Source organism: Bacillus rossius, chromosome 3 (genome assembly GCF_032445375.1).
Source record: "Bacillus rossius redtenbacheri isolate Brsri chromosome 3, Brsri_v3, whole genome shotgun sequence".
In the NCBI taxonomy this organism is placed as follows: Eukaryota; Metazoa; Arthropoda; class Insecta; order Phasmatodea; family Bacillidae; genus Bacillus; species Bacillus rossius.
In genome coordinates, this window is record NC_086332.1 from 36,066,711 (window position 1) to 36,082,672 (window position 15,962).

Genomic DNA, 15,962 nt, shown 5'->3' on the forward strand with positions numbered 1-15,962 from the left:
TCGTTTAATGGAAATAAGTCATTTAATGATGACTTATTTCAAAACTTTTCCCCTGTGAACTCATTTAGGTTAAGTATCTAATTTATTTTTGGAAATGACTGAAACTGTTGTAATACTGTTGATTGACACTTTTTTTGTTTTAAAGAACTCAAAATCCCAATATTGAACGATAAATAAATCGTTATGACATAAAAAAATAACGTTAGAAACAGATGGTGCCAAGTTCTAACAGACGCCGGCATGGAAGCTTGTATCTGGAACGCACTTGAACGAGCTGACGGCGGACACGAGGGGGGCTCGTAAGGTCGGCGGCGCGTCGTGGCGGGCCTCCGGCCGTGGACCCTAACGCCCCGCGGGGGGCAGGGGCCGCGGAGGGCAGCGACCTGTCCGGCCGCGTGTCCCTGGAGAGCGCCGCGCCGTTGCGAAACTCCCTCTCGCACTCTCACGCTCGCTCGCTCGCTCGCTCGCACAGCACGCGCACGGTATCAGTATTCAACCTCTGGCGGGACCGTATAAGGCGGTCGGCCGAACCCACAAGAGTAAGCCAAGGCCGGCGAGGCGTAAGGGTCTGCCACCACCTTGCCCCTCCCGCTTTTCCATTTTACTCATATTCCTTTCCCCTCTTACACCGGAGGCTTGCGGCGGCGGACACAGACATTGCAGTTTTGTTTCGTTTAGACCTTACCCCTCTTCGACGACGAGGTCATGTTGGACGGAAACACGCGAGACAGACCTAGAGTACTGGAACAGGCATCTCTAGCTGCATGTATTTTTCACGAAAAGATTTTGAGACTAGGTGAGAGTTAAAACACTGTAGCATCGTCTGTGTTCCGTGATTGGTTGAGCGATTCGTTTGCAAGAGCGAACGCGTCCTGAGTGGAAGATCATATTTTTTTTTTCCCCGCGTAAAATACCTGTCCCTACTTGCTTGTAGTTATGGGCCCACCCAACAGATAGCGTCACATGTTGCGAAAAACATGGTTTCAGTTTTCACTGCAAGAATGGCACTTCTTGCTCTATGCTGCCGACGGTGCCACGGAGGTCACTAGCTGCAGGTGCGGAGCGACCCGCCTGGGTGGAGCGAGCAGGCGTGCACACACTAGCACAGCGAGCGAGCGAAGAGAACAGTCTCGACTGCACTTTCACACACGCCCGGCAGTGCCGCGAGTTCACTCGGCAACAATAACTCCAACTCTCGACATTTTTTTTTTCAGTGCCCTAAGGTAGTCTGAACCGATAACCGAACAATATAACAGCAACATTTTTTTTTGGAGGGTGGGAAGGAGGGTTGGACCTTATGTCTCACTGTCGACAGCAAGGTAATTAATAGATACCCATAAATTTTGCGTATTCGTCTGGCCTTAGCGTACGATTAGGATGCAGGTACATACAAACGATAGTGTATACAGAGATAAAAATTTCATGCATAAATCTATTTATTGCTGGTGATCTGAGCTGAAAAACTAAGGACACTATAAATAATATTCATCATATATTTGATTATGTTTTATTTTTTAACTTTACTGAAAAAATTATTTGTTGACGTTAAAGATTGTCGGTGTAGTTGTCAGAACAACAGTACTTAAACAAGGCCACGTGGGTTAGATTCCTGCTGCATATGCTTACCTATAATTCTCTCCTAGCCCCTTTTTTATCCCCTCGGTTTCCGACATACCTGCATCTGATCAGTGTGACATTTGTTTGTGTTTGGGTACGTTTTCCCTCATATTTAATGGCCGAGAAAGAGAGAGAGAGATAACAGTAAATTGCCGGACACCTATGTGTACACACACATGTATGTGGACTTCTGCTCGTTTAGGATTCCTACTGAGGTTCTTCTCTCTTCAGAGCTGGAAATGAGGTCTGACTCTTGGAGACACCGACCTGGGGTGCCGGCGAACCACTGTCCTTTGATGTCCCAGATGGTGCCGGACCAGCGCTGCACACTTCACACTCCCCAAGCTTTCTCTGCCGTCTCTGATCTGCGCGCAGACCTTCCACGCTTCCGGCCCTCTCTCTCCTGGAAAGCGGGGAAAACTGCGAAGACGGAAAAAAAAGAAAATATTTGGCGAGGGGGATAAATATTGACGAGGAGGGAAAGGTGAACAGACTTTCTGCAAACGGGAAGGACATATATTTAATTCTGGCCCCGTATCTGAGTTGTCAACCGCTCGACCCTATAAGGACAAGACCACGGGGTGTCCACATGCCCGCTAGATGAGGAAGGGGGCCCCACAGCTTCCCCCTCACCCCATGTTCCACTTGCCCCCCCCCCCCACGTCCACAATCCCAGTAAGGGTATAGCTGCTTTCGGTCTTGGACTGCGTCACCTCAGCGGTCAACATATGCTACGTTAAGCCTCAGTTGTTTGATTGTCACTTACAATAAAACTGCGGTGTTCAAGGGGCACGTCTGGTCAGGGGTGTATCTGTGTTAGAGAGGCGGGATGATAAGCGCGACGCTCGCTGATGCTGCTAGCACGGTATTATCGCCTCTAAGCGCAAGGCTCTGAGCGCAGTCCTCTCGTCGTGCATAGGAGAACTATGAAATTCAAGCGGTTACCGTAACCATAGGCGTGCGCAGGACTTTAGTATTGGTGGTGCCAGATTACACAACAGCCCTGTCTTTCACGGACCCCGAGCCTAAAGCGGGTGGTCCGGGGGTCCTCCCCCGGAAAAATTTGGATTTGAAAGCGCAAAATGGTGCTATTTAAGGTGTTTCCGAACAAAAACATTAAATACACAGATGTAAAAAATTTAACATTTTTATGACGAATTATGGCTTTGAACTTATAATCACCAGGAAAACTACTAAACTATTTACAGTTTTAAACTTTGTTGAGCCATAAAGTAAATTGCACAAATTGTTTGCACGGAATTCATGCTGGTGGCTTTGAAAAACCGTTCTTATATGTTTTCTGAAGACGCCAAATAAATGCTAGAAAAAACATTCTCAAATGTTAAGTTTTAAAATCAACAAATGAAGGGAGTTTTTGTAACATAGTACCTAAAATATGTAAAATATTAAAATAATAAAAATACAAAAATAAGAGTGGGCAAAAGTTTTAACTTTTGGAATACAACAAAAATGTTTTGTCGACGACTGCATATAAGTGATCGAGTAAGCCTATCCTTTTAACTAACTAAACTCTCTTTTTTTAAATAAACCCTGGCGGACGGCGCCGGCGGCTATTATTCCGTGCACCTGCCGAGTGGAGTGAACAGTGGACACCGAGCGCGCATTCTATGTAATTCGAGGAGAACTATGAGAAGTATTTACATTTCAGAAGTTTCGTAGCCGCGGCCCGCGTGTACAACACAAGTATGTAATTGCACCTGGCAGTTGGTTCGATTGATAATTGATATACTGATAGTGTTATGAGCACATATCTGTAACTCGACACGATTGGAAAACATATTTGTTTTGGAAATAATACGGATTTTTGTAAGTATGTATTATTTCTGCTTGTAAAAAACAAAATAACGTTAACCCTAATGGTGGTGCCAAGGCACCTGTGGCACCTACCGTGCGCACGCCTATGACCGTAACATTAAATGGCGGAGAAATGAAGATAAAGGTGCAACGAAAGTTCTTTAAGTGTTTTTGAGAATCTGTAAGGGTTGTTTTATGCCTAACATATACTCTGAAAACAACCTTTTGACCGTTTTAACTATCCTAAAAACTACTTGTCGGCCCTCAGAGAATTCTTAAATGATTTTCATAAACAGACCCCTCTCGGATATTTTGATTAGTTTTGAAATGGCGTGGTTTCTGCTGAAGTTCTGCGCACCGTGTGTGTGTCCGGGTAGGGCACGCCTTCCTCCTTTGCCGGAGGTTCTGGTGGGGGACCACGGTCCCAGCGCCACATTGCAATGCTCTCTCGTGGTTATGTTATTCATATCAGTCAGTTGCGGTCCAGACATGGAACTAAACAGACATAATAAAGTTGCGGAGTTCTTTTGGCTTCGACCTAGACAGAGAAGAAAATGCTTTAGAAGCGCGTGGGTTCGTATTTATGTGCCCATGAAGATCTTGATAAGATAAAACTAATTATACAACAACAATATACTAACACGAGAAACAGTGTGTGTCCATGAAGACCTTGATAAGATAAAACTAAATATTCAACAACAATATACCAACACGAGAAACAGTGTGTGCCCATGAAGACCTTGATAAGATAAAAACTAATTATTCAACAACAATATACCAACATGAGAAACAGCAAATGACCACAAAAGTAAGACCACAAGGGAAGATTTTACTGAATATTCATTGCAACATTCAGGGTGGCTGAAAATAAAATACCTCAACCCCACACCTAACTATGAAATGGCTCATAAGAACCTTAAATAGTACTTACTTGTGTACTTTTGCATTTAAAGTTATTTTCCTACAAGCATTTAAAGTTATTTATCAGCAAACCTTATAAGTTATCTTTCTACTAAGTATGTTAAGCTAGTATGACCTAATCAGAAGTTAAGGTAGATGTTACTTTATTTTCAGCCCCAAACTATATTGTTTAGGGTTTTTAAAAAATTACTTGTTGGTAGTTCATTAATTCTATGATTCAATCAAACATAAACATTTAATCCATTCAAAACAAAACAAAAAAAATGGTTGAAATTATACTTCTTTAGGCTGGTTATGAAAAATGTCTGACAGTGAAATTTGACGAACAATGAAACGAAATTTACACAGGATAAAAAAAAAGACTATGTACATACACAGAAAGGATACATGCAAAAAAAAAAAGGCCACGTATAAAAAAAGCCTACATACAAAAAAATACCTTCGGCAAAGCCTACAGGCGTAGGTAGATTTCGAAGAATCTATTTCTTTGAAAATATTTTGATAACTTCTATAAACTCCTGGAACATTTTAAAAACTTAATGTAGACGACATAACATCCTATATGTTCGTCAATATTCAATAAATATTGATTTAACATTTTCTCATATTCCATGCAGCGAATATATATATAAACTTAATTCATCCATCATTAAATGTCTCAACGAATTTCACAATATTTCTAGTAAGGTAATCGTCATGAAAATATTTCTTGATCTTCAAATACTATTTTTCATCCCTTGCACTAAAACGAGGTCGTATAATTTTTTGGGGGAATGTTTAAGGTAATATTAAAATAGTTATCAATAAAATACGACGAATTTGATACTAAAAACTTTAATATTTTTAATTTTCAACCCCTGTTTTACGGTAATAGTTCGTTTCATCAAAAAATGTTCCAGCCAACGGTTTCAGAAAATGTTTAGGCGTTTTACAATAAATTACAATGGAAATGAAAGAAAATGTATTTTTTTTAAAATAATGAACATTTTATTTTTTTACCCTTGTTATTTCCACCCCTCACAGTATTGTTTTGTATTATCAAAAATTGTTTCAGACAAAAGGTGAAAGTAAAGGTTATATAATTTGCAAACAATTTGAACGGATTCGATTGTGTCTAAGGGAGTATTAATTATTTTTACTTCCAACCCTTTTCTTTCCCAACCCTTTCAGTTATGGTTGGTCACATGGAAAATTATTTCAGCAGAAAGTTATACATAATATTTATAATCTGTACAAACAATTCTAACGGATTTAATAGTGTGCATATTAAGGGAGTTAAAAATTTTTTGTTTCTAGCCCCTGTTATTTTCAACCCCTTGCAATAATGGTTGATCATATAAAAAATAATTTTGGACGAAAGTTGTAGATGATATATTTAGGTTTTACAGTATTTTTAATAGTGTAAAAGGAACGAAAATAAGATTTTTTTTTTTTAAATTTCCACCCCTTTTTTAATACCGGTGCACCAATGGTTTGTCATATAAAAATTGTTTGAGACTAAAGTTTTAGATTAAAATTAAAAGATTTACAAACAATTTGATCGGATTTGATAGTGTACCTAATAAGGGATATATTATTATTTTTTTTTAATTTTACCTCTAAATTTTTCAACACCCTGCAACAATGGTTCGTCTTAACGAATATTGTTTCAGACTCACTGTTTTTAGTGATTTAAAGATGCAATGTTTTGTTTGCGGCGTGTAAATGTAGCTGCTCGTAGCAAGTCGTAAGAACTGTCACTGTCGTCTGTCCTCGCGGGGGACAGTGACAAATGGATTTTACTGTTGCCCAGAATTTCCGTAAGGATTTCGATAAGGCTGCACTGATTTCAACAGATTTCTTTGGCGAAAGTTCTTTATTCATCTGGAAATAAATACTTTTATTATTGTTGAAATTAGCCAAATATGGCAAGATCCCTATAAACAAAATTAAGATGGTGTTCTTGTTTCGCTTCGTTGGCACTATGTGCAATTAATGACTTTTTTTTTTGCCTGGTCAAAATTAGTATTATATATTTTTTCTTAATTTAGTTATACCATATTTTTAAATGCCGTACTCAGTTGCTTTTGAATACTTTGATAAATTGTTTGTGTTTATTTGAAACATAATGGTTAAATAAATTTACTTGCAATATTTCTTGTAAATTATTTCTGTATTAATTTTATTTAATGCGATACAGTTTTGGAGTCGTGAAACAACTTTAGAATGCTTAATACAGTTAGGGAACGAGCTCCACGGGTGTTTGTGTGCTGACTGTTGGTGTGCCTGGATTATGTTGTTGGTGGTGGTCGCTAGGTGCGTGGCGAGCGTGGGAGTCGTGACGGCGCGGAAGAGAACGAGAGGGGGTTTATTGGTTGACCACGGTGGCGAGCGGTTGCACGAGTTCTGAGGAAGGGCTCCGCGGCCGACGTTGCGGCTGGTGCACTTCGGCGGCCCGGGCCGACGACAAGAACCAGGCCTACTGTGATTGATGGGACCGAACAAACTAAATTACGAACCGCGACTGGATTGGGCGTGAGGCCAGGAATTATCCCAAATTTACTGCGAGCCCTAGTTTGAAGAGATGCCATGATTATCCTCAATCCTCGCTCGGAGTTAATTGTCGAATAAATTGTTTAGGCTTCTTGGTCTAGAAAGTTTGCATTTCTGTTGGACATTTAATTGTAATTCAACGAGGTACTTCTCGACGGAGCTAAATAATCCTTGAGTGCAGAGCAGCACTCGATTTCTTACTGTTCATAATTGTAACTTAATTTTTTTACTGCTGTTTAATCTCATAAACTTTTCATGTTGTGTAAGTGTGCCTTCCCTTTACCTCTTGTTCAGTAATATTATTTTAATGTCAACGATAATTGCCTATCACGAAATAATAATAAAAAAAGAATTTTTGCTAAAATATGTTGTAAGTTCATATATTTCTTTCTATTTTACACAGAAGCAGTTCATGTTCCTAATGTAAATTATTCAGTCTTGTTTGTATGTACCTAGACAATAATGATTTATATGATTGTATATTTTATATCCTTAAGATTTGTTGAGGATATCAAATATGAGAATAAAACCTTTAACGGTGGCTATTGAATTTCTTTGAATGGATTTAATATGATGGTTAACAAAAACATAATTCACGAAATAACATCCTTTATCGCATCCTTATAAAAGAACAAGGTTGAACTGTTAACGACTCTATGAATGGGCTTCTAGCATACTGGGAGCGAATGCCTCCCAGCATGCTTCACAAGTTGGACACCTTATGATGTTTACTGCCTTTACAAGACTGAATTGGCAGATGTAAATGCTGGGGGTGCCAATTGACATGGCATTGTCCGTGCGTCAACTGATTGAGGGGAGAACTTCTAATGATCTAAGGGCCGTGATGTAGCTACGTGGCAGACAAGGCAGTAAGGCAGGAGGGCATGGCAATTGTAAATTAAATGAGGATACACACTAGTCTTGTAAAATTGTTATTTATTTGTACAGAATAAATTAATCTTGTATGGTACACTTGGACTATTTCAAAATGGAGCTTGGGTTCGTCGGGTTGTGTTTATTGATGGCTTACCCTTGACCTCACGCGAAACCTTTTGCTGAAATTATTTCGGGGTGAGAGTCAGCGGAATGACTTGAATTAGCCACATGTGCTCCAAAGATACAAAATTTCAAAGCTTACACTGCAGTATAGAACCTCCTGTGCAGGATGCTAAAGCTGTCACAAGATGAACCCTATGGTCGAATTGTAAGTACTTGGTCATGCAAATTTTCATGACCACAAATACATTATAAGCCAAATACATGTACACAGAAGCCAACACTGCAATACGAAACACTGAAGCATGAGGAGCTAAGGTAGTCGCAAAAGCAATACCACAGGGTTGAACTGTAAGTCCTTTATCATGTAACTGTCCTTGAAAACAATTAAATTTTAAGTCCTATACACATGCACAAAAGCCTAAATGGCAATACAAAACACTAGAGCGAGAAAAGTAAAAGTGGTCACAAAGGAAGTACTGGGTGCTCGCAGCGAAAGTCCTTCAATAATGAAATGTTCTGCGAACAGTCGCATTACTGCGGCAACCTGATGACGGGTAAAGTGGAAGAAAAGCCCGAGGCAATTAAACTGGCTTAAGGTGAGGTCCAGCACACCCCTGATACTCGAACAAAGCACGATATGTAGGTATGTGACCAAAGCCCCTATGGATACCAAAAATTAAGTAAATTAGTGTGTGTATATATATATATATATATATATATATATATATATATATATATATGAAAGTACACCAGAAGGCCAGCCACCAGGCCTGAAAGGAAGGTTTAGAAGATAGATTTACTATTGCGATGAGCTCAGATGAAACAAAGATGAAGGGTACCACGGTGCGAAATACATCTGACCCTGGTGAACTATGAGATTGCACTGCCTTCCTCTGGTCAACACAGTTTCTGCCAGCAGTGGCAATCGCGCACAAACTAAACTAGAATGGAAGTTTCAGCTAGGTTGTCATGTTGTTGTCTATGCAAGCCTTGTGGTCTAGGCGACGATTGGTACCACAACCATACCTAGATGGCACCAATCGTTATTGCCATTTGTTACAGTGTGTATATATTGTATAGTTGATGTACGATGTTAAATGCTTGACAGTGCTATGTGGTCTGAATTGTTAAATAGTGACCTTGATTGCTGGTTGCTGGGTGACAGATGATGACCTGTTTTTGTAATGTGTCCCTCTTGTATCAGTAATCATTGTATGTAGGAATTGTATATAAGCTTGCTATAAACTTACCTAGCCAGAGCTCTCCACCAAGTGAAATAGTTTATTTAACTTGGAAAGCAATACTGCAGTAGAAAAGTTAATGCGATCTCATCCATTCTCCCTCTCTCTTCGTCCTTCCTCTGGAGCAGCCTTCGAGAGCTCGCTCTAGAATCCTTTCCTCCCCCTTCCTCTGGAGCAGCCTTCGGGAGCTCGCTCTAGGGCTCTGGCTGATTCCCCTTCCTCGTACATTACCTGACCCCTCCCCTCCACAGCCCCTCTCAACCAGGTACGCTCCCGCCTGTAGGAGCTGTTCGGCGGTGACGTGTAAGCACTCTACACCTAGGGGGGGTTTTCACCCCACCTCAAGCCACTCTAGCACCGGACGCTGTTGCCGGTACACGTTGACGCCGCCGTCAGTGCTCCCTCTGAGAGCACAGGCCGTTGTGTGTCCTCAACACCTGATCAGTGCCGCGCCTCGAACGCGCCCGTGCGTGCAACATTGTGCAGTGCCCCGAACGGCGTGACGTCAGTCACGGCCCCCTACGTGTGCAAAGCGCCCGGCCGGGTGTGGCACTGCGCAACTAAATAATTTGTTCATGCATTTGATAAAACAAACAAAAACTAATACTTGTAAAATAACTAATAATTAATGTTAATTTAATAATCATTTTGTAAACTGGGATAATTCACAAAACTGGCCGAAATCATCTTCCCGTGCTCCGCAGTTTCCCGCAGAATTTCCCCCCTCCCTGGCCCCGGTAGCCAGGGAGGTTTGGCAGTCGCCATGTAGCACTCGCCAGGGCCGGCAGCCCACGCACGGGGAGCTCTCAACTTTCGCGCCAACATCACCATTCACTGCAATAGGTAATTATAGTCAAACCGTTTAACTCAGCCCCCCGGTCGACCCGAATCGGCCGTTCGAGATTTCGCACGGTCCTTCAATATAATGTGTAGCCCGACACCGGGCTTTTCGTGTGCTACGTAATTAATTAGGTGACCCGCCGTGGCACCTGCGCCTCACGCTAGTGAAATCCCACCTAGGGAATTAGTTCATCGCCCACGCGGGGCGGCACTGCGCCAAACGCGAACTTAAGTTTTAAGACGAGTCATTAACTGGGACGTGCCACGGTCGCGGTTGCGATATCCTGCCGGAGTCCGCCGCGTCCGTACCCAGCATAACGTGGCCCTCGCCACCGCGCGGAGTAGCCGCCATTGTATAACCACCTGTGTGGGACATCCGGACCTGTTCCGAACCCGGGACTAACCACAGTGACGGTAGTGTAGTGTTTTGTATTAAGTAATTGTGTATGACCAGTCGTCCACGTGTTTCACGTTGCGTTCCGCAAACTTTCACGTAGGTAGGAGCAGACTTACCGCTCACCTGAACATCCAACTCGAAACTCGCCGGGAACAACCCCTATTAGCGTACTAGCCACCGGGTTACCGTGTGGCCGTAACAAGTCCGCCAATAGAGGGTGGCGTGCGTGGAGCTTAGGTCGACGATGAAGTGGCCAGTTGCGTGAGCGTGTCAAGTGTAAAGTGTGCGACGGAATAAACCAGCTAAAAGAACGTGTGTGTTTTTATTAATAAGGCATCCTGGGAGGCCATAACAGCCTGGGGAGCCCTTTGCCGACGCGTCCCTGCCTGCAGCCACGAGGCCAGGAACCCCGCCCTTGAGATCAAAATTAATCAAAACATTTCTAATTCACGTAAAATTCAAATCAGGCAGCGGGGACGGCGTCAACGTCAAGGTCATGGTGGGAAAGAAATTAGACATTATGAGTTTGTCGTGTCCTGCATTTGGCCTCGGCCCCCTTGTGCGAGTGCTACATGCTCATCCCTGAAACAAACATGGCTGCCCCGACACTGCAGGGTATTTTTTACCTAATCTCTATGCCTAAGCTAGTTATCCTGTACATTGGTGATGCACCCGGCGCCAAAAGATGGCACCTGCTGCAGAATGTAAATAAGTGGAATTCATTGTGTCATTACTCAGGGAAGGAGCGGGCTTCCGCTCATTTTGGGAGCATCCCGACAGTCAGAAATTAGCATATGATCAGGACAGTCAGTGACCTTTTATAGAACATGCTGCAAAGGCTAAATCTGTAAATATTGACTGTAATGATAATGTAACCGACTTGTATATAAGCTTGGCTTGTACTGTATCAGAGAGATCCTTACCCCAGAGAAATCTGGGGAAATACAGCAGGAATCTAGAATTGGGTGTATTACTTTCTGCTCTCTTCCTCTCCCTCTCTCCTTCCTCTGGAGCAGCCTTCAGGATTACGCTTTGGAATCCTTCGCTGGAGCGGCCTTCGGGATTACGCTCTAGCATCCCTCTTCCCCTGGAGCGGACTCATGAGGATTACGCGCTAGTACCTGCCCCCTGGCACACTTGTCGGATCATTACTCTGACATCACCTTGTCATGCTCCCTTTGTATAAACAGGCCATTATGCTCCACTGGCATCTCAAAAGTGCCCCCTGGAGCAGCCTTTCGAGGATTACGCTCTAGGACTTTTCCCTCCCTTCTCTTCCTGGTTGCCCAGCAAGAGGGAAAGCTGCAGCCCTGCTCTGTCTGGCAGACTGCCCGCCTTCAGAAGCCATCGACAGTGACGACTGAGGACATCACACTCCATGGCCTGTGTATACAAAGGGAGCATGACAAGGTGATGTCAGAGTAATGATCCGAATATATTCCAACCTTTCAGTAAATTATTGTTTCACTTTAAAATTGGTCCGAAACAGCTAGTAGAACCTTAAATGAATGTTTTTTTTAGAATCCTGCTTAAATAAAATGTTAGTATTCTTTCGCAACATACATGAAGATCACTTCCATGTGTTCAGAGACTTCCATTCTTTCGGTTCTGTTCGTTTTGACTGCTTGGTTTAATCATCTGCTCATGATTTTCTCATAGAAATATCAATTTTGGCTGCTTTAATTAATTATAAAGCAGTAATTAGAAACAGACACATGGACATAAGAATTGCTATGAGAATTTTAAAATCAACAATGCCTAGCTATGTACAACATAATACCACAGAATAAACAATTGGTAACAGAAGCGACAAAGTGGGTTTACACCCGTACTTGCTCATTGTTTGTTTACTATTCGGTCGCCATATTTTCGGGGCGCGTTTTAGCCAATGCTGGGATAGCAGTTTAGTCGGATTTTAATTAAGTACTGTATTAGTTAGTGATTGTGAGTGAATTCTGCCATTGTAAATGATTTAATTATGTAGGCTTCACATTTGCGTACACTGATTAACATTATGCAAGGTTTTTTTGTTGTTTTGTATTGACGTCTAATATCTTTGTACAAACGTGTACACACAAAAGATCTGTCAAGATGGACAAAATAAGCTAAACAAAATGACATAATGATATGTTGTCCTCCCATTAAGAGCTAAAATTTACAGACATGAAAGTTTCTTCAGTTAATGTCAATAATAAAATGGTTAAGTAAACTTAAATGTTAAATTAATTTGTGTTATGAGATTCTACTTAGTTAACAAGCCAAAAAACGTACGTAGCTATTTAGGCCTACATTAGAAATACCTACATACGATGTGCATTTACAAAGTTTATTATAAGTATATGTAAATACATGTTTTATACGTGTTTAACTACATAACGTAGGGGCCAATCAATTAATATAACGACTTAAAGAAATTCACTCTGAACAATATTACATTAGGCCTACAGGAAAATAAATCACACGTATGTTAAGTGTGGCATTTGTAATATAAACAGCATATTAAATTATAGACAAAAATCACTACATTTTGATTGCTGTAGTCTTAGGTGCATTGTGTCAAAAAAAAAAAAAGAAGTAAAGGCGTCGAGACACATTGCATGGCAGTAAGCACAAAGTTACACAAATATCACACATTCTTTCCAGCAAATGAGATGACGGACAAGAAGACACCTACTGGCTTTCAATCATTGTCGATGAGTTACACCAAAAATTATGCATTCTTTCTGAAATAAATTTGTTCGGTACTTACTGCACAATTCCCTGAATCACGGAACACAAGGCTAGAATGCGCACGAACTAGCTTATTTATTCCAATACAAAATAATAATGTTGATTGGAATCACGCATGGATACTCTAAATACTATGAATTCAAATATATTTGTGAAATTACGACGAATTATTGTATTTACTACCACACAAACTGTTCATTAAATCATAAGCCCCTTACTTTCAATGGGAAAACATTGTTTTTTTACATTCGTGTACGCCCTGAGAGTAACTGGCCAATCAGATTGCTGGTACGCACTAACCAGTGGCGGATCCAGGATTTTGGTTTTGGGAGGGGCTTGACCCAGCTGAGGCTAGGCTTTATCAAGGCAAACACTAAAACAATAGTGGACCCAGATGCTTTTGGAGGGGGCTTGAGCCCCTTAGCCTCCCCTCTGGATCCGCTACTGGCACTAACCTGCCGTCGTCCGGGGTCTCGGGCTCGAGTCCCGGTGTGGTTCCTAGCGGGAGTGGCTGTTGCGAATGTAATGAGTCCGGGTGGGCGCCAGACTAGTTCTGGTGCTAGTCGGTAGTTGGGTCGTGGGGTCGATTGCCCTGCGTGGCCCACTAGGACCATCGGCGGTGTTACGTGGGTCTGAGAGATTCCCTACTCGGCGGTGGTTGGGGATAGCAGGTTTAAAGAAGCGTACGCTGGAGTGAGTTAATAAATGACGTGTGTCATTTATTCAGTCGACAGTGGCTCTGGTGTAACGTTGTCGGTTACACGCCACGTCGCACAATAGGTGACGTTACAAGATACAAATTACACAATTACACTCAACTGAGTCTGAGAGTTACTGAATTACTGTAGCACAAGTTTACAAAAGGAATGTTACACGAGGTTGCGTTATATAAGTTCACGAATGTTACGTGGAGAGGTGCATCGCACAAGTTTACAAAAGAAATGTTACACGAGGTTGCGTTGCACAAGTTTACAAAAGAATGTTACACGAGGGTGCGTTGCACAAGTTTACAAAAGAAATGTTACACGAGGTTGCGTTGCACAAGTTTATAAAAGAATGTTACAACGTCAGTAGTTGTTCCGTATTATCGTGTCCCTAGGCGTTTCTGAGCCTGACTGCTCAACGAGGGGTGAGGGTGATTGGAGGCGGCCAATCCCGTAAATCTGCGTATTGAGGCGGTGCTCGCGTCCACGGCAGTGGAGCGCGGACCGCAGCTAAATTCGCTCAAGAGTTCCCTTACGGGGAGTGTCAGCGCCGGAGCGACTGAGATTAACAAAAGTTCTGTCCTCGGGAGTCGGCCCGTACCGGATAGTGCACCTACCCCGCGGACCAAGTGTGGTGCAGGGGGGTGTGTGATATTTATGCGGCCGGATTAGGTCCTGGACCGAAAAAGCTGGACCGGGTACACACGGAGAGATTATTAAAAAGGTTTTGAAGAATGACTATAGTTACCAGAAGTGAACTCGGTGTGGACAAAGGATGATGTCTCTCCGTGGGACGTGCGTCCGCCCCGGTCCACGAGTCGCGCTGTACTGGCGTCATGTCATGGCGTCCGGCCGAGGCTCGGTGGCCCTCGCGCCAGGGTTGACCTCATTACGTTAATTTCTGATCTGATAAGTTAATAAGAGAATTTAATGATGTTAAATTCTTATATAAATTATAAAGGCTGAATTAAGGTCATTTGCCCCTTCTATGAATTGAAAGTTATTATATTTAAGAATTATTGTGTTTGAATTTTTACGTCACACCAGCGACTGTTCGTTTCTTGTCAGATTGTTTTGGTGTGGTTAATGACGCAACACAAGGTTTGAATAATTATGTCATAAGGTCTGATTGATTGATTCAGGCAGAAGGCCGCCAGGGGAACACTCACACGCGTATTTATGTAGTTGCACACGTGAGTGCCCAGGCACTCCTACGTCGCACTTCTGTCAACCGACTTTAAATTACTACGTAATATAGTTTAATAATTAGTGTTTGTTTTTATACGTGGTTGATTGAAGTGACGGTCTGTTTATTTGGGGGAGGCCGGGTTCTACCTTAGTTGTTGGTGGCTCGCCTGACTCGGGTGGGTCATGGCTAGGGGCGCGTTCCGTTAGCGGGGTGAATACTGGCAGTTGCAGGTCGGGCTTTAGGGTGGCCTTCGGTCGGACGACGTCAAACCAAGGATAAAGCCACATTTTGTCGCTTCTGTTACCAATTGTTTATTCTGTGATAATAAATGTAAAATGCCTGAATGGGCACAGAGCAATGCAGTCTACCTATATGACCGTGGCTACAATCATATCCCGAACATTTTCGAAGTTTACCGAAGTAAACATTAAGATAGGTTAGGTCAGCGTAATAAATAGTACATATTTATATAGTTTTTCAACATAAGGGGGGGGGGGGGAGGATTTTAGGTTTAGTTTATCGTAATTAAAATTAATGTTTGGTTTTGTAAGCGTTATTTAAAATAATCTATGATCGTAACATTTATGAATCCTATCAATATGGTGTTTTTCACCAGCCATTGTCAACTTCGGATAATTTGAGAACTGTTTGGATATGTAACCCATCCTGAGAACTGTAGGCTTCTCGTTCTCAACCCTACGTATTTTTGTATTTTTGATATCTCATACTCTGTTTTATTATTGTTTTTTTTATTTAATTTAGACAATTTTACGATTGTGTAATAGTGTCTCGTAATGTCGATCCTGTTATACGTCTTTTTACAAATATGTTTGCATCAAAATTTTTTTTATTACCGGAGGCCACTAGCCCTCTGGCATTCTGTAGTCAGAATCAGACAGTACGACGCCATTTTATAAGTTGTTTGTAATTGTAACGCATCTGAAAGTAAGTTAATAAAAACTTTAATCATATCGCAT

General features: G+C 42.0%; 1 protein-coding gene across 1 annotated transcript in view; it reads left to right on the plus strand.

Annotated features, from left to right (window-relative positions):
- The first annotated feature begins 15,859 nt into the window (after positions 1-15,859).
- Positions 15,860-15,962, plus strand: part of LOC134530523 (lysosomal-associated transmembrane protein 4A) — a 30,906-nt gene continuing 30,803 nt past the window's right edge. Inside the window, exon 1 of the mRNA XM_063365417.1 lies at positions 15,860-15,930. The gene's annotated coding sequence lies outside the window, so the exon portion shown is untranslated. The remainder of the gene's footprint in view (positions 15,931-15,962) is intronic.